Raw genomic sequence first — 19,330 nt, 5'->3', positions numbered from 1 at the left:
GTGGTTTATATGAAAAGCATAAGGGCGCATCAACAATGAGTTATGATAGTCCGATACCAGGTTTTATTTTAAACATATTTCACTACAGTTGTTGTTTATCACTAGCAAGAATCCGCAGAATACATTGTACGGTTTTAGCGACTTATTGAGACCTATGTTATGTAGGCATACAATATTCAGACCATGTGAAAGTCTATTTTATGAAGAAGAGGAGGATGGATAAACCAGGCAGAAATAATGTAAAGAATAATACTTATATACAGCATAAGAGCATGCACCTTTACCAGCACAATGAGCAGACATCCTGTGGTGAAGTGGAGTCATATTTAGGGAGGCCATGGTGAGGACATTGTTCGGACAGTGAATGAACTCATGACCACACATGTCAACAAAAAAGACAAACGTCAACAATGCTCTTTATCTAGATAGAGCGCTTACATCTCTTAGATCTTTCACGTCTGTTGGTTGTGGCCAGTTAAATAACCAAATAAGCACTTTTGCCTTGAAATCAAATCATCTGTCCTTGTCAGTATATGTCTGCTTTATCTTGTCACATGATACGTGAATAAGCATTGACAAGACGCTTAGTATTTTACAACAAATATTTTCTTTTTATCTGGATATTGAATTTAAAGGAGACCTATCATGCTATATTTAAATGATATAGTGTATGACCATACCTATATAAGGTATATTTATACATTTTATTTTTCAAAATACCAAACAGATCATTTTTTAGCCATGTCTCGTTTCGCTCATTTTCGCTCTATTCCAAGCCTGTCTTTGACAATTCTGAGCAGCAGCTGACCACGCCCCCCTGCAGAAGAGGGGGGCATGAGCCGGCGAGAGCCACGTTACCATGTTTGCTGTGATTACGAGTGTGGAATAAACATGTCATCTCAGAGCAATGCATGTGTTCAAGCATATTTTGTGTGAGGTTTTGGTGGAGGTGCAAACATCTCGGTTGCAGCAGGGCGTTTCTGAATGGTTAGTTGACAAGCTGTTGTCCCTATTTATTTTACTCTGTTTGTTACGATGCTTGCTACTTATTCCGTTCATATTTTTGGCTAATTAGCAAGAATGCAATGTGTACAGTTTGTAACTTAGAGTTTGACCCAGCAATAAGTCTCTGAAAGGCGGGGCAAAGTTGTGTGGATAGAGGCAGAGCGCAGCGGCAGGCAGGCAGAGAGGAGCAGGCTGCCCCCCCCCCCCCCCACAGAGCGCACCCAGAGGACAGGCTGCGTCACCTCACTTTGTAATCCAGGAAAGGAGCAGGAATCCTGGGTACGTGAGTGTTAAAAGTGCATTAAACTGTTTTAATCCGACAGCCGCTGATGCGCACGGAAGTCTGTCCGTTTCGTTAACATTTGAATAGCCAAATGGACGGAAATCCGTCCTACAGTATGTGCGTATGAGAGGTTTGGCAACGCACGTGGCCGTGGCTCATTCCCCTGATAGGTGGAGAGTTGACCAATAAGCGGAGCACCTCTTTGTGACGTAGAAAAGTGTTGAAATCTGGATCCTTTTTTTTCAGATCCGTTGCAGCCCCTTTTTTAGAGATTTGGCTAAGGAGGAAAATAGAGAGGGTTGTGTTTTCTGACACTTGGTGAGTTCCCTGGAACACCACGGACACATGTTCATGTATAAAATACGTACAAAGGTGCATTTTGCATGATAGGTCCCCTTTAAGTTGTTAGCTAAAAGCACTCAAACAGACAGTGAGGGGAGGTCAGGTAATGTAATGGACACCAACAAATACCAGAAACACGACTACTGAGGAAAGCATAGCAATATTACAAAAGACTTTGATAAAATCGATTTGCAAAAAGTACTAACCTAGCCCTAAAAAAAAAAAAAGGATTAACAGCCCTTTTGACTAACCAGCCTTTCAGAAAAGCTATTAGAGCCCCACCCACATGCTGTCCATGAACACTGTTATAACTGTTTCATCATTTTAAAAAACATACTGGAATCAATATACGACTACTGTATACAGTATAGAAAGTTAGCTCTAGGGTTCAGCGTCATACTGCTAAAGTACTGTTACATAATGTATGTGGATCAGAAGAGCAAGTTATTCAAGTTCAGAACAAGTATGGACTTTATTGGTTATGATTTTCTGCCTCCTCTCCAACATGTTTTACATTGTTCTAAATAGCAAATTACTCTCAAGTGGAGTTGCTGTAATAACCAGTTTCCTATTTGTAAATACTGTTCATATCAACATCCAAGTCATATTTATGATTGTGGAAGCTCTGATATATATCAGACGTGGCACTAAATCATGAGGAAGTTGCTCAAAAAGCTGCTAAAGTCTGTTGTTTAATTACATTAAATGTTGATAAGTGTACTGACTATGTTTAACATTTTATAACTGAAAACTTTTCTTCTATCCCTTCAGATGTCAAACAATGCTCCCTAATTCATAAACCACAAAATTCCTTAAAATCAACTTCTAAGATGAAATATTTAATAATATAATATGAAGATAATGTAACAAAAGCTGTGAAATACTACTGACTACCTTGCAATCATCAAGAACAGTTTCAAGATACTGTCCTGTAGTGTTATAAACGACTGTGCAGTGTAATTGAGAGAGCTTAGTCTTCAAAGTCATGGGTGTATTATTCAAACTGGATTTTCTAGATCGTATTTCCTCTGTAGCAACGCACCCACGCCGCTGCTTCCCTCGGCTTCCCTTTAATCGCAGTTGTATTTTTAGTCTGAAGAAAGACTGCTAACAGTTTTTGGGAGGGCCCGCTGACATCCTGCTCTAATTGTGTCACCCCTAACTTTGTTCCTGCATGATAGCACTGCATCAGGTCATTTCATTAGCAAATGTAAACAACCCTCCGATCTTAATAGCTAGTTGGAATTTTGGCATGTTTAAACACGTACTAATTTAGGCCTATTCCTTTTAGACTAACAATTGTCACCAAAGAGGAAAACTACCCTTTCATTTAAAAAAGGAAAAGCTAGTATCATTCTGATTGACACAATAAGCAACATAATAGTGGGACTTTGTAACAGATATCATCTAACTAATGATCTCTCTTTATTTTCAGACGGGTCAGTCTGTAGCTGGTAGTATATACTACCTGTTCATATGTGGAGCTAACATTAGCTTTTGCAGCCAGAGAAGCTTGACTTTTTCGTTAAAGAAATAATTAAACACTTTCAGCTTGACCTCATAAACTCTCAGGTTTTAATCCAGACAAGGAGAGGTATACCATCATCACCCAATACATAGATATATATATATATATCTATAGCTGTCATTACATATGAAGATACAGCGAGAAGCTGGTTAGTTAAGCTTAGCCAATAGGGTTAGAAAAGAAAAAAAGCTAGCTTGGCTCACTGCCAAAATGTGTCTACTATCAAATGATATGCTGTTAGTTGACTGTAAAAAGTCAGGTTGTAGTTTCATGGTGGACATCCTTTTGGCCGAGGGCTGTAACTTCCTAAAGTTTCAGCAGTCTCTACAACCGGCAACCTCACGGTGAACAAAGGCCACAAAAAGTCCCTTTACCTGGCAGGAGAGGAGTGCATGCATCGTAAATATTTTATGGTAACTAAAACTTGACTAATAGAAAGTAAAGAATATACTTTATATTATAGGACACCATAGGGAAATGCTAAATGAAAATATAAGTTGGAAATGTTTGCTTTCTGTAAATACAACTCTGGCTTTTTTGTCAACATTCGTCATTTAAATGTTGAAATTGAATAGGAACCTGCTGGAGATACATTCATTCACTAGCTTTTAAAGGGAATAAACATTTTTATAATCGTCTAAAACTGTTTAAGTTTGAAGTTAAAACGTAAAACTCTCCTTTTGGTTCAAATGAAGCTATTTGCTTTGGTAAACAGTCACAGACCATATCTCAACCTGATGAAACAACACAAGGGAGTGCAGAATAATAGATAAAAAATGATTTTTATGCATGTATCATTTCAGGTTTCAAACGCAGCCAGCCCTTTATCCCCTTGTCTGGCTCTGTGCATCGCTCCCTCAGCCCACACTTGAGGTGCTTTTATGTTACACGACCACTCGAATTTGAGCCCAGGGGGACTCTTTGGGTCCCTGAGCGAGAGAGCCCCAAAAAATCTATAGACCAGATGCATGATGTTATATGGTAGAACTGGCAAACACAAAAGGTCTAAAAACAAAAGCAATGAATTAACTGAGGGCTTTCAACAGTGTGTTTTCAAAACAGCCCAGCTGAGAGCTCTCCTCCCTCTCCGTCACTCCCTCGCTCCATCCAGCATCACCCCGGCTCTCCTTTCTCCCTCACCCACATCTCCCCCCTTTTTCACCGTCTCCTCCTCGCCGTCTTATTCTCTCTCTGCCACCCCCCGAGACTAAATGCTTAAAAAAGAAAAGAAAGGACACCATTTTTGCTAATTAGTTGAGGACTTAACAGGCGCAGGATATGCTGCCTTAGTTTTTCATCTGCTGTCCACGGGCTGTCGACTGTCCTGTGAAGTTGAGCCTGTGTGGCTAAAAGTAGAAGAAAGGAGCAGGGTAGACACACATAAATGCCTCAGTGGAGATCCTGAACAGGCCTCCAGTGGGGGTTGAGCTCAAAATGGGGGCCAATCATTAGTATTTAACATTTGGGAATAAAGAAGCCTTAAATTAGAAGTGTAAATGGCTCTGTGCCCCACCTCCTTCCTTAGAAGTGTTTACAGGCTTTTTCTCAAATTAGACCTTTTTGGGATGTTTGTATGTGTGGTAACAATACACTTAAATAAATAATTTCATTTAATCAACCTAAACACAAATAAAGCCTTCAAAAAATTTAAAATGTGATTCATATTACACTTCTCACTTTATTGTTTTTAAGTTGAGGATTAATCATGTCAACAACTTTATGCTTTTGATCAAAACTAGACTTTTTTGAATAATGTTGAAATATAAGGAATCTATATTGCAACCAGTATCAAGTTGATTTATGTAAAATGTACCTAAATGTGTCCTGCTGGAACTTGTGGAGTAATATATCAAAACTCTCTCTGCAGGATGTTTCAGTAGACAGTGATCTATGTTGGTCTTTGGTAAATGTTACATTTGTAATGTTTATGCAAATGACATGTAATGGATTGATTTTAGGCTACAGTATATGCAATGTGTAAAAAACTGGTTTCACATATATTCTATAAAATATGCTGTTTATGGGTGGAGAAAAATATTCAAAATGTTCCCATCTATTCATTACAGTTGCAGTCAACACTGTTCTAGCAACCATAAACCATGTCCTGCAAAAGAAAGGGTAAAAACTAGCAAACAAACTAAAGAGCAAGGCACAAAATTGATTTATATTTCAAAAACCAGCAGGTCAGTTACAAGGTTATTCTAAAAATACGTCTTAATAATCACATTAAAATATGCAGGACTACAGCAGACAGCTTTCAACTATAAACCCTCTTAATACCCATAACGTGTTTCATGTCATTGAGTCCGAGGGGGAAGGAAACTGACGTGGTAAGCCCGAGCGTCTGTGGTTTAGAGAAGCACAACAAAGTGGAAAATTAACAGCGTGGAAACTTAATAAACAGTTGTTTCACTGCAGCACAACTTAGGGTAATTCCCGCAGGAAGAGAAAGGCCAACAGCAGAGGAATGGCAATGAGAGTCGCAGCGGAGGACTCTGCTGCGTGGAGACAGGAAGTCAGGGGTGAGGAGAGGGAATCTGAGAGTCAGAGTTCACCAATCATTATTAAAAAGAGGGCAGAGTGTCTCTGGCTTCTAACAGCCCTTCACCACTTCTGCCCTTGAAAGTGATGTTGCAGATATATTTCCCCCTGATAACTGAATCAGATAAAGCATCTGTCAGAGGCGGGATTGGTGCTTTTGTTGTCATGTCCTAAAACACTTGTATTGAGATCTCTAAGAGGCTGTTATATTGCTTGCTAAAAGGAACAGGATAAAGCAGCGTAGGCAGCTAGCATCCTCAGCTACTTTGCTCAAATGGGTGTATTTATCAGAGATGTAAGACACACATCCTATAAAACCAAGGGCACCAGAGAAATTCCTCACATGATCACCGCAGCCCCATAACTGTCTGGGACAAAAATGGAGGCTGTGCCGTATGTCAGTTATATGGAGCAATAACCAACTTAAAGAACTGCGGTAATAGAGCCATTTACTCATTCCTGAAAAATGAGGAGACCCCCCCCCCGAACCCCCCTCTGACCCACGCACACAGAAATACCTCCAGAGGTGCAGTTTGTGATCTTTATTATTTTTAAATGTTCTTTTTAGGTTTCAAAATATTCCTAATTATTTATTATTAATATTAGATAAACCTTGTATTTTAAGATATGTATAACGCACATCAAAAATGTGGAATAAAAAGCAATGGAAGGGCAACGGAAAATGAGTGAGTATACCTTTTATGTATTTTTAATTATCAACTGTGTAGTTGCCTCAGATGTCTCTTGTACTCCTGTTTGATTGGATGTTGCAGCGTATGGCTATAAAGATGTTGTTTCATATTTTTACGTCTGATGAAGATCTATTACCGACACTTGCACTTTTAATAAAGTTAGTGCTGAGCGTGTGCTACAAATTAAACATTATTTTGAACTATTTATTTTCTCCAGTGCACCCGTTTACTGAGGGTGCATCAGTATTTTAGTCAATAAAAAGGGATGAAAATAAAACCTTTAATAATAAAGAATGTTCATATAACATTCATTTAACAAGTTGAAATGACTTATCATGAAGCTAGTGAAATAAGGATGTAAAGAATAATTGAAACAATTCATTACTAATTACTAACATTTTTATTAATAAAAAAAAACTGTATAGTCGGCTTGTTTCAATACATGAGAAATGAAAAAGCCATCATATGGTATTTGTAGAGTAAAGTACATGTAACAAGATGTTGAATCTGCAGCCATTGATATAACAGCTTGTCACGATGTATTAAATGTTTTCTTGCGGGTGTTGTGGTTTGTCTTGTTATTTTTGTTGTCATCGCGCTGGCTGTTCTTGTCACACGTTAATGCACATCAGCTCAGCACATTGACTTGTGTTATTGAAATTGTTAAAGATTGCTGATGCAGGGCGGCGAGCACAGAGTAACTCAGCTCGCTGTGCTTCTTTCTTTGACAGTCAGCATGGACGTGCCGAGTAATGTGACTGCAGTAAACTACAAGTGTGTACACCATCTCACGTATATTGCTGGAAAGTGGAGCAAAAATTACCAAAAGAACCACCGCTACCGCTACCGGTAAATCTGTTGTGGAAAAAGCCTATGGCAGCATGGTTATTATTGTGTACCAGGGAGACAAATAAACTTCCCTACAGTATATACAACAGCTGTTTTGTTTCCATCATTTATGCTTGTAGTCATAGACACAGAGTACAATCTCATAACAGTAGAAGCTGGGAGAGTGTGTGAGCGGGCATGTTGTTCAGGAGTCGGGCAGGATTACGTCTGAAACGGGAGCAGCGGGGGCCACTTGAGGCAGGGCAATTGGGCAGACTGTGAAGCAGGTCTCCAATAGAAATGTGCTTATTTATGTAATCATGCAAGAAATATCTATTCTCTTGCTTATGAAAGCATTTAAGATGGGAACCCCGAGCTCCTGTTCTCTGTGATTCAGGATGAAAATAACAGTATAACTGCTCCCCCTGGTGTGCTTCTCCCTGCATTGCCTGGGAGAATAATTTGCGGTGTAATTAGTATGCACCCTCAGGTCAAAGTACCGACTTGGTAGGAGTGCGTTTTCACATAATGCTCCAGCTCGGTAGCCTTTCACTCACCTCTCCTGGCAGCAAAAAGACTGGACCGTATTCCAGCACTTCACTGAATAGAAATGAGAAAAGAAATGAAAAAAATACAGAAATCAACCCGAACATAATTGCTCAATTAAAAACATTTCATACCACAGTCACAATGTCAGGGTATTGTCTCTTTAGCTGATTTTTGAGTCTTGGGTGTTAAACCTTGATGTTGAAGAATTAAGATGTATATCTCTGTCGGGGTTCCTAAATGGAGAAAAAAGAGATACACGGAGCGACTCACTTTCTTTCCCTCGCCTTCCCACACACAGACATACTTTTCACGCTCACACATACACAGACTCCTTTAAAGACAAAATGTACTCCTCATAATTCAGTAAGCTCATAAATCACAGCAGGTTAATGCTCCACAAAACCCCTTCAACATCCTCTAAGTGTTAAATCATCACTTTGTGGAGGGAGTGGGAGCACAGACAGGAAAAGGGGACGGGCGAGCAAAATAGATAGTGCTGTACTTTTCAAAGTATGAAGTCTGGGAGTGTGTAGATCTCGCCCTTCAGTCAAATATGTTGCCATGCAAGGGATTAGAGGTCTGTGAAGCACTAGGTCTTGACCTGCAAGCCTCGGAGCCTGGCTGTAACCTGACCCAGGACCAGGTGTATGCCTGTGGGTCAAAGGGTTGGGAAAGCATGCAACAAAAGACAGCTCCTCAATAAAACCCTCACCGTTCCAATTAACCGTTTTAAACCTTGTTTTCAGACTCATGCGGTGTACAAGCACACCTTTGCAATGTGCGGTGAAAAGCCTCATATTCCCTTAATTGTAGAAGCCCACACAAATGTCAACTAAATGAAATGTGTAGTGTGTGTGTATCCTAATAGAGAGAATGTTAATGGCATGCTTACTCCCTGCACCCGCCCGGCTTTGCTTTTACTTTCAAAATAATTTACTGCGCCTTTAAAGCACCCCGTCATCTGCAGCCAGAGACCCATAACTGTCATGTGAGTCGATCATTTACCCAGCGATCTCCTAAGTGTTACGTGTTAATGGGTGGAAGCTGTGGAAAACATAGGGAAATAACTAACACCTACAGAACCAACAGATCATCTGTGCAGAAAGGAAAGCTGTATCATTTCATAACACATTCAGGACCGCAGCGGTTAATCAAGCTACCTGCCAAGGGGAGCGCCATATCTCAAGAGCATGTCAGAGGAGAAGTCTTTAAGTACGCTCATGTGGGACTGTATAACTGAGTGGGATTCTTCTTTCACTTACATTAGATGTTGACACCAGGGAATTGGGAACATTATATTTTTCTGCTGTGACAAGGTTAATGTAATGTAATGTAGGCCTCTAATATTCTGTGCTCATTGTTGGCCATCCCGGGACTAATTGTTGAAATGGAGAATTTAAAGATGAAATAATAATATACACATGTACACACACACACACACTTCCATACTGAACCACTTCCCAGACCGGCACATGATTACGTTTCTCCATGTTCAGAGGTCTAAAATAACAAAAATAACTGCGTAATTATCGTCCTGATTATTTCAATATTTATTAGGCATTCCAGGCTGGGTTGACCTAGCGGCTGAAATTGACTGCACTTGAACGAGCCTGCGACCGGCCGACCTCAGAGGGTTATTAATTGCTCCAGCATGCCCTTGCACAATGTGTTTGGATAGGTGTTTCTTGTTGCTAACAAAAAAGCCTTTGTATTGCTTCACTTTACTCTGTGACTCAATTAGGGAAGGAAATGAGAGTAAATACAAAAAGCCATTGTCTTTCTTCAGGACACAGCTTGAGTTGAAGATGTTGCATAACTTTACAGTATCTTGTATGTTATATGTATTAAGATGTATAGCTGGAGAAAGGGAGAAGGTCAGGGTGAAGGGGCCGTGCTGGTTATACAAGAGGTAACCAGGCAGCGCTGTTGATACAGCCCGTGTTGTCTTAGATGCAGATCTTTTATAGTGTAGATTCCAAGAATCATTAAAAAGTGCCTTGAAGGGCAAATCAACATTAAGTGAAACTGCATCTGCATCATAAAGTAAATAGCTGCAACTAACAATTATTTTCATTATCTATTTTAATTAAGATTTCACAAAATGGTGAAACGTGTTTATCAAAACTAACTAAGCCCATAGTGGTATCTTCAAATTGCTTGTTTGATTTTTTAACAAGGGTCCTAATAAGAATGTTACCATCACATAAAGAAAAGAAAACTTAGCCATTTCTAACATTGCTAACATTTAGGGACCGGGAAAAATGGTTCAGCTTTTAAGTTGTGAAAATGAATCATCAAATGAATCAATCATCGTTCTGTTGAATGCCTAAAAAAAAAACTAATTGACTAATGGTTTTGGCGCGTATACGGTGCAACCTCAGGTTCAAGTTACTGTATATTTACTGATACAAGCCAACAGTGGGACACAAATACAAAAATATATGAGTATAAAGTATGATTATTTTGTGAATGGTGTAATCCTGTCAACATACATCCCAAGTGCATCAACACCTTGAAATCATACAAGCTTCCAGAGCGTTTCCTTTGTAACACAGTGTTCACCGTCTGCTTTGTTTCTCTCCTCACCTCCTCGCCTCTCCCTGCTCAGCTCCTCTCACTCACTCTGCTAGTCTTGGAAAGGGGTTTCCTAGTGAGGCGAATTCCAGCGTGCACTTGCCAAGTGACCCATGACCATGGGCGGACAAGGTTACCAGTCATGACTTTTACAGCCGGTTCTGCCTCCACACGATTCTCTGTGTCGCCCAGCCTGAAATAGTGAGTGGGATAGTGTCTGTAATGAAAGCGCAGTACAGAGAGGCTCAGGACCAACCTGCTGTTCTGATGCCCTCCAGGCTCCAGCTGACAAAAGCATCAAGACAATGACAGCAAAGTATGAGAGGTGAACAAAACCCCAAAGGATGTTAGAGAGACAGGGGAGCAAAAGGTGACAGAGCACTAGGATCCACACGCTAAAAAAAGTGCAATTTAGCACCGATACGGCTCCTTTGTCTCGGACAGTGCACCTGTGCGGCAGAGCTAAAAGCTGCCATTTTCAAGATGTGGAATATAATACAAATAAAACAAGGTATACGACATTGTTGGTCTTAAATGTATGGGAGCAGTTTATACTCTTCTGGGGCCTCATTTATAAAAAGGGATATATGCTCAAAAAATGGCGTACGCCAGTTTCTACGCCATGTTTGAGATTTATAAAATACTAACTTGACGGGAAAACGTGCGGTCCTCCACGCAAACTCTAACCCATGCGTACGCACTAAGCACAAAAACGGGAGAGACGAGAAACTGCGACACCATTGGCAGAAGGGAGCATAGAGAGAAATATGTGGAAATAATACCATAAATAAAATGTTACCTCTCATTTATCATATATGAAGAATTCATTTTTCAAACATTGATCAAAGCCAATCTTAAAATGATTAAACAAACGCCTGTTTGAGACTCCTCAGTGCACACAAAAACATAACTTGGAGAAATAAATAAATACGGATATGTTATTTAAAACCACCTCGAATATGTTGTGTTAATGTTAAGAAATGTATTCTCATAAATGAGGCGGTAAACAGGAGGACAGAATTACGTCTAAACTGACGCCGTTTTCCATTTCTATAGTTTGTAGATACGAGCATGGTTTTATATACTATCACGTTTAATCGTGTTTTATGCCGTTCGCCAATAGCCTACTTGATAAGTCGCTCGTAAAACACAGGAGGTATGGAAACTAAGAGCACCATATGTGGTAAATTGTACAGCTAATATAACACAACACATTAGTTGTATTTCCTCTAACTGGTGGATTATGGATATATAGTTGCTGATCGACAGCTGGGACACAAACCACCGAATACAAAAAAATAATTCAGATCCAGTTGTCATGACTCCACTCCGGAGGGATTCCCCGATCATTTCTTACAATTTCTCATCAAGGGGGGGTTTGTCTCCTGTCCCCGGTACAAGCACACTGCCTGAGGAAGGCTAGGCTATGTGTATTTCTTTTGTCATTAACCTTTTTCGGACCACTTATTTATTTTAGTGACGATCCAACCTCCATGCTGCTACTCTGGTTACAACTGCATCCATCAAACAATATGATTTATCTCGACCTCCCCAAAATAACCAAAACCTGATACGGTGTGAGATGTCTTTTTTAGCTGTTCTGTCGTCATTTCCTGCGATCTTCTTCATGCAGTAACTTAAAATCATGGTCAAAATGAATGAATGAATGGGCGTTTCTTTGACTATTTATGTGCAAATATGGGCGTTACGTGAAGCCCGCAAAAGCTGCACCGCATTTCGAGTTGATTGGGATTTATAAAAGGGAAACCGGCGTAGGAAGTGCCGTACGCACTTTCCTCGCCGGTACGCAATGTTTTGTGAATCGGAAAATTTCTGTACCTATTTTTTTTATTTCTACTACGTAAGCAACCTTCCCACATGAATCCTACGCACGGCGTTATAAACGAGGCCCCTGAAGAGGTGACACATAACCCTGCTCTAATTTTCTGATCGTTTTGAGATAAAAGTGGAAGTAGTTTTAAATCTTACGTAACAACATTTGGTAATAACAATTAGCGGCCAATCATGCAACAAGTATTTAGAATTATACTGCATTTCAAAGATTTTACCAGCAAACTTACAAAGTAGATTATATTATACTTTATTATTATATTCTCTAAAACTGAAAATACTCACACTTAATTTGTCATCACTTATTGAAATAGATGCTTCAGTTCTTTGTAATACTACTACTTTTTGTCAATGTAGTGATAACAACCAGATAACACACAAGACCTGTTCTTTCTATTGTTTACTGCAAGAACAAAACCCCAGTACTACAAAGAGACGTCCAGTGTTGACATGTACTGTAGTCTCCAATCTGTCTCAGAGTAACACAATGTGACAGCATGGTCAGTAAAGGCTGATGTGAACTTCAGTCATGCAGGACGGCACAAACTGTGCTACAGATACAGTCCTGTAAAATGATCTCATATAATGCAATAATCATGCTTTAAGATATTACGGGTAACATGGGTATTCTCAGCATGCCAGAAATACTAAAGCTGACGTGCAGAGCAGCATGTCAACAGTACAAGGAACAACCATGCAAGGTTTTGCAAGGCACGATGCTTCCAAGATGTATTTACAAAGCTCACACAGTTAACGAAGTAATGTCATGAGAACCATTCAGTTAAAATGTGTAGAAGGCAAAGGTTGGTTGTTAAATGTAGGTTTTGGCAAGGAACTAATTCAAGTTAACAGTTTTCTAAAGGAAATTTCCGGGCAATATAAAATAAATATTAGAGTGGCAACAATGACCCGTTAAACTTCCTAGTAAAAACGTTTATTCAACTGGTAATAAAGGATTGTACATTGTAGTACATGGGAGTTTTGTTTTTCGTGGAATTTACCGTATTGTTATGGCTTTATTAATTTCTGGTATTGTGACATCCCAACAGTTCAGATCTTCTGGGACGAATGTGTGAGTTCAGGAAGCTGTTTTGGAAACAACAGATTTGTGCTAAAAGCCTTTTGTGTTTAAAGACGCAATCGAGCTTTTCAATAAGAACTGTGGTGTGGTTAGTTACCAAAGAGGGGCAGAGGGTATTGCTGTCGGCCATGTTTACCGCTTATTATTTAGAGTTAATAATTCATGGTGGTACCTAAATGAGTGGTATTTTACTAACCACCTGTGAGGCAGATAAGGCAAAGAGAACTGAATATTAAATATCGTATGGGAAAAAACATGATTGGGTCTAAATTCATAATACAGAATATGCCAGATATATTTGCATTTAAAATACACATCTAATGCTATGGAATACAATTCAAGTCAATCAAGTTGTTGTTGAATGGTGTTTGCTTTCTCACTCTAAAATAATTATGATATCAGACTGTTTTAACTCACGGCTGCATCCAATGGTTTAAAAATGTATCTAACAGTAAAGGTTAAACAGTAGAAGGATCTGAATAATCGGCACAGTAAGGCTGTTGAAGATCAGTAATATTCTTTCAGCTCACACACACAGCCCATTGATAGGTCAGGCATATGAGTTGTTTGTGGACAACACAGTATACACAATACATATGTGTGTGACATACTACAAAAAAAGGCTGTAATGCTAAATACGGACACCTTTTAAAAAAGATTATTATTGGTTATGGAGAAAATCTAATATCACAATAATTGTTTCAATATTTGCCTAGATTTTGTGGACTTGACTATTAGAGCTTTTACATTTTCATATCAAAATATTGATATTTAGCGCAGACCTAGTTTGCACATGTTGTTGTTATTCAATGCAAAATAATGTATGTAAATATACTGCTGCCTTTTGAGCATTCAGATTAGAAAAAGAGACTTCACATCAAGAATGTAGCTCACCCAATTCATTCAGGACTTATTTCTCTCTGGAGCTTTTGTTTGTCTTTAAAGATTGCTTCAAGGGGGAGACAGAGGACCAAAAGGAGATTTGAGAGAGAAAATCATGCATGAGTGGCGGCTTATGCGGGGATGGCATAGTCTGTGTGTGTGTGCGTGTGTGTGTTCATGAGAGTTTGAGCTCCCAGTCCCCCGGGGTGCACACCCTGTCAGAGAGATCATAATAAAGTGTCATCTGTACAGCCAGGGGCTAAAGTTCCATGCTGGTGCTGAGACCAGAGGAAGACTCAGCACTAACTGATGCCGAGCCTCAGAAGGTTTCTGTACGGTGAACACACACGCCTCAAGATAGGTGTGAACAAGCTTTGCCTCAAAAATAACAATGGCACGGGATCAGACACTCTCTCTTTTAGTGATTTCCTCTCTTTCTAATAAATATCACTGGCCATTGGAAACATCTAACCCTGTTTAAACCAGATAATAAAAAGCTGGATATGTGTATCAGTATTTATTCCTTACAAATGCAGTTGTGTTGAGGATGTGAGGCGATGACCTCGTGCTGTGTTCTCACAGTGAATGCTGGTGGTGAGAGGGGGTCGGGGTGGATAGTGGGCGTAGGGGGTCGGGGTGGATAGTGGGCGTAGAAGGTGCAGTACTATGACACTGGAGACCGGGGTTTGTATCATGAGTCCCTTGTGAGGTTAGGTTTAGCCAACAAAGCTTGGTGAAGCTAGTGATTTCAGTTCAATGTAAACATGTTGTATCTGGTGTTTTAAGGCAGTGTCAACTTTCTCAGTCATTAACCCTTTAATCAGAGTGTAGTGAGCGACTAAACACACCCTTCAAGTAAGTTGAAATATAATGCTCTAGTTGCCATTAGCATGTATTAGGTTGCAAGAGCCGATATGATAGGAAAACAAATAAATGACCAGTGACCATGTTGCCGAAACAACATGTAAGTAATGCGACCTAGTATATTCATTAAATAATGTACACTTAATATGTCTATTCAAAATCGTAACCTAGGCAGCATTACATTAATTTAAAGCATACAATTAGCATAATACAAATATGAAAGTGCTTCTGTAAAACACAAACAAAAGCTGAACATTCTAACATTTATGTAGGTACGTTTTATCACAAGGCAGTTGTAATAAACCGTATTGTTAGATGTACCTGATACATTTGCAGCTGAGCTTACACCATATACTATAAATATAGCAATGCATTTAGCTCCTGCTTTGTAACCATCCTCTGGGGGTCACACAGAGTTGCTCACTCCTCTGGGGGTTGACCTTTCAGTCACTGCCGCCCTACAGTGTGCTGATGAGCTCTGTAGTATCACAGACATAACACATGGACGCTTTGAAATAATACACACAACATTAACATGGATCTAGTGAGGCCGACACATGAGCCCTCATGGCCCACCCACTCTCACTCTAACAACAACTAGGAATGTCACTTGCGGGCACGGGGGTCAATTATACAAGCTCAGTCACTGCAGCGTCATGTGAGGAATTTTTCACCAACCAGCTCCCAATTTCATGGCAAATTTCCACCCCGGACTACATCTGTTTGGGGAATGTAAAGCGAAGCGGCAGGGGGCAGTTCTCCTGGATTAAGTCTGCTCCTCAGTTTATCATTCATCAGACAGCGGGGGTTAGAGTACAGAAGAAAAAGGGAAGAGGAAAAAATCCCTAATTTTCTACAGCCATACCTTCCTTTGTACTTCAGGATTAACGACAGGGCTGAGAGGACCTGATGAGTGTAAAGCTTCAGAGGAGAGCAGGGTGAAAGAAAGCCAGATCAGAACAGAGATACCATTAGAGAATCTCATAAATCAAGAGTGCTTATGGCGGGGGAATACACTCTTAAACACCATCTGGACTTTCTAACCTCAACATTTATTTGGAGCTGTCTCCGTTGGGAATATGCTTTTAAGGACAGAGTTTTATTCAGTTTCGCTACACTTAAGGAGGCTCGCTATATGTTGTCTTCTCTTGGTACAACAATTGAACGGCATGGACAATAGGCGGTACAGCAGCACTGATGTACAGCTTTAAAGCAAACAGTCGCCAAGCATGCTAAAATAACGACAGATAAAAAAAAAAAAAGCCTGTGTCACCCGGTCTCCATGAACATCATGTTAGTCGCCGTGACACCCAGGCCTCTCGGAGAGATAAGTGTGATTCTCTCGGAGGCCTTCACAGCCCTGCCGGCTTCCTGCAGACACCTCTTCCTTTCTGCGCTTCCTGATGTTATCATAATCCAGGACCCAGAGTGGACCTTTGTGGCTCATGGCCTCCTTTTCCGCTAGCACACGTGTGCGTCACATTATCTGCTGAGAGGCCAGACTTTGCATCCTGTCAGGTGGGGGAGGGGTCGTACAGCAATGTCGGGAACAGGAAAAGGAAGTGGACACAACCAGGATTAGGTGAGAGAATGGAAGGAACAGAGTACAATATCTATCCCCCGTCTCCCTTCAATAATTTATAAACAACCCTGTCATATTTTCGAAACTGTACAAAACAGGTTTTGTACTATGTCAGCACGGTTTAAAGGCATGCAGCGGGAACCAAACTGCCTGACCCCACGGCGAAGAGTTCCTGCATTCATTGGCATTCATGCCAGTCGGCTGCTACAGTCTGGCATAGCTAGCCTCTTAAGTGCAATAGGCTGAGGGGTTACAACAAATTAAAATAAAAAAATGGGTTTCTCGGTGTGTGTTTGTGCGAATATTGGTCCATCACTTGGCTGTACTGAGTGAAAGTCAAGCCATGAGCTTGGTCTGGCTCTGCTCACTTAACTGGGCTTGGAGCTCTTATTTCAATGGATGCCTAAGTAGAGTTTGACTTTGAAGGCTTTGATCCGGAGGCAATGCTATGGCATTTGACTTCTAGCAAAAAAAAAAGCAGAGTGTCAGACCTCTGGGGTCACTGGGATCACTTATAGCAGCTGAAAATAACCAGTGGCAAGCCACGATTTGGGGAATCTAAAAGAGGCTTGACATTAGCAGGTGCCCCGAGGTGGAATAGAGACAGCTACAGAGCAGGTCACTGACCTTGGACCACAGAGAACTTCTTTTGCTTTTTCTATCCTTTTTTTTTTTCTAAACCCGAGGGCCTGGTTTCACTTAGCGGAAAGGTTCTTCAGCTGAACAACAGCACTACTTCACTACTGCAAAATGGAGCACCCATTCCTAAAACACAATCAGGCCCCTTTTTTAAGAACCTTTGTTGAGCACTTATGTTACATTTGATTGAAAAGGCCATCATCAGAAGTGCTTTTGTTCTTTTGAGGGAAGTATAGGGCATTTTAACATAACATTTGAGAACATTATTAAATAATGAGCAGTCCAACAGCCATTTTGCAAACTACACTGTATAACTTTCTTTCTTTTCCCCCCTCCTCCTCCTTAAGCATTAGACATGCAGTACTGCTGTAGATATGACAGTGAGAAATCTGTGTCCAATCAGATGTTTACTTAGTTTTGTAACCACAGCACAAAGTGTACAGATGTTCAGAGTTACCAATACTGTGTGGTTTACATGCAGATGTAGTGCTTCCATCGCTTCATTTGCTGATTCAGATAATCTATATCAATTAAGTGCTTATTGATTTTTACTTTAGTGGTCATTCTGACTACATAAAAGAGACAACTTGTTTCTAAGCTAAAATAACTACTGCGAGGAAAGTTGCTTTTTACTTCTTACATACAGTAGTACCAAAAAAGGACTTTGGAAGCTCATAACTGTCGCATTTAAGCCTCTGTGTATTTTTGTTATGAGGTCATTATAAATACTATTGGCATCGAGGGGGAATGGTTTAGGGATACTCCAGATTCTTTTTTATAAGGATTCATAAAATCAACTCTTTCTAGGGGCAAGTTTTTAAAGTTGAAATAATACCACAAGTAAACAAAAATCATCTTGAAACACATTCAACGTGTCTTGATCAGATCCCTAGCATTACACAACAAGTTTTCAGGGTAACAGTATGCCATCACTAGCTTGTACAGTAAACACAATGAACTGTAAAGAATGGCAACATTGGGGTTCTTTGAGATGTGTTATGTGGATCATAAAGCATCACTGAGGCAACTCATACGATTCAACAACGGTAATACCTCTATCCTGTGTGACACAAGCAGGTGCTCTGTATTGCTGGGACCTTTCCTAATTCCAACGAGTGAATCCATATGTTGCTCTCATTCCTAAAACAATAAACTGTACATGATGGACAGTTTGATTTCCTGCAGAGCCATTCCTGGACTGATTGATTCCACAATGATCACCTGGACTGCTCATAGAGGTTATGGGTGTTAGCTCCCAAAGGGAAACAGATATGTTGTAGCACAAGAGCATCAACGTACATGCCGCTGCTCAACCTCTAACTGCTCTTTCTGTCCCCTGTTTTGCTCAAAATGAAAAAATCAATGGGGCACAGATGTACACAACTGTGTTTACAAGTTCATCTCAGGACGTAAGGCCACAGAGGATTAACCCACAGACAGGCGGTAGTTAGGATTTCAAGCTGCAAAACAGATCAAGAGAAAGTATGCCTCTAAACACGCAAAACAATTCATTTCCCTACTTCACTGTAAATGGTAATAAACTGTTCCTACTGTACATGTCATGTCTGGTCTTTATGATATTATTTAATGTTCTAGTATTTAGCCGACAACTGTTACATACATGCCATCATTATCAGGCAAAGCAAATACATTGTAAAGCTAGAAGAACGTTCATTTACCAGCGGCAGTAGAGATAATTATTCCTATATGTAGCCATCATTTCATTGAAAAAAGTCAAGGAAATTGGAAAATAAAGCACTTATATTTCTCTCGAACAGCATTTTGAAAAAGGCTTTGAAAAGGATTTTTTTAAGGTTCCAAGAAGATGATTGATAAATGTATTTGTTAATTCAGACTTCCCCATTAGATCGCCATGAGGTCAGAAATGTCCATACAGCGCAGATACATTTCTAACATGTGAATAAAGTGTTCTGGTTCACTCTGGGATGAAAACAACCGGGTAAGGGGGGGGAAATCATTCAGAGCACCAACATGCTCCCAAGAGGATAGACCCATTTCATTTTAATGACCCCATCGCCTTTTCTATTTTGCCACCATCAGGACAATCCTACAATGGTAGAGCTTTAGG

At 40.1% G+C, this 19,330-nt stretch overlaps 1 long non-coding RNA gene across 5 annotated transcripts in view; it reads right to left on the bottom strand.

Annotated features, from left to right (window-relative positions):
- Nucleotides 1-19,330, bottom strand: part of LOC307039907 — a 184,505-nt gene that overhangs the window by 86,596 nt on the left and 78,579 nt on the right. For 2 of the 5 annotated variants that reach the window (XR_013808355.1, XR_013808356.1), the window contains exon 4: nt 7,777-7,819. The exons of the other annotated variants lie outside the window; for them this stretch is intronic. This is a non-coding gene — a long non-coding RNA (uncharacterized lncRNA). The remainder of the gene's footprint in view (nt 1-7,776; nt 7,820-19,330) is intronic. 5 annotated transcript variants of the gene reach the window in all.

Source organism: Notothenia rossii (assembly GCF_949606895.1).
Source record: "Notothenia rossii genome assembly, chromosome: 5".
Lineage (NCBI taxonomy): Eukaryota > Metazoa > Chordata > Actinopteri > Perciformes > Nototheniidae > Notothenia > Notothenia rossii.
This window is presented reverse-complemented; position numbering and strand designations above follow the sequence as displayed.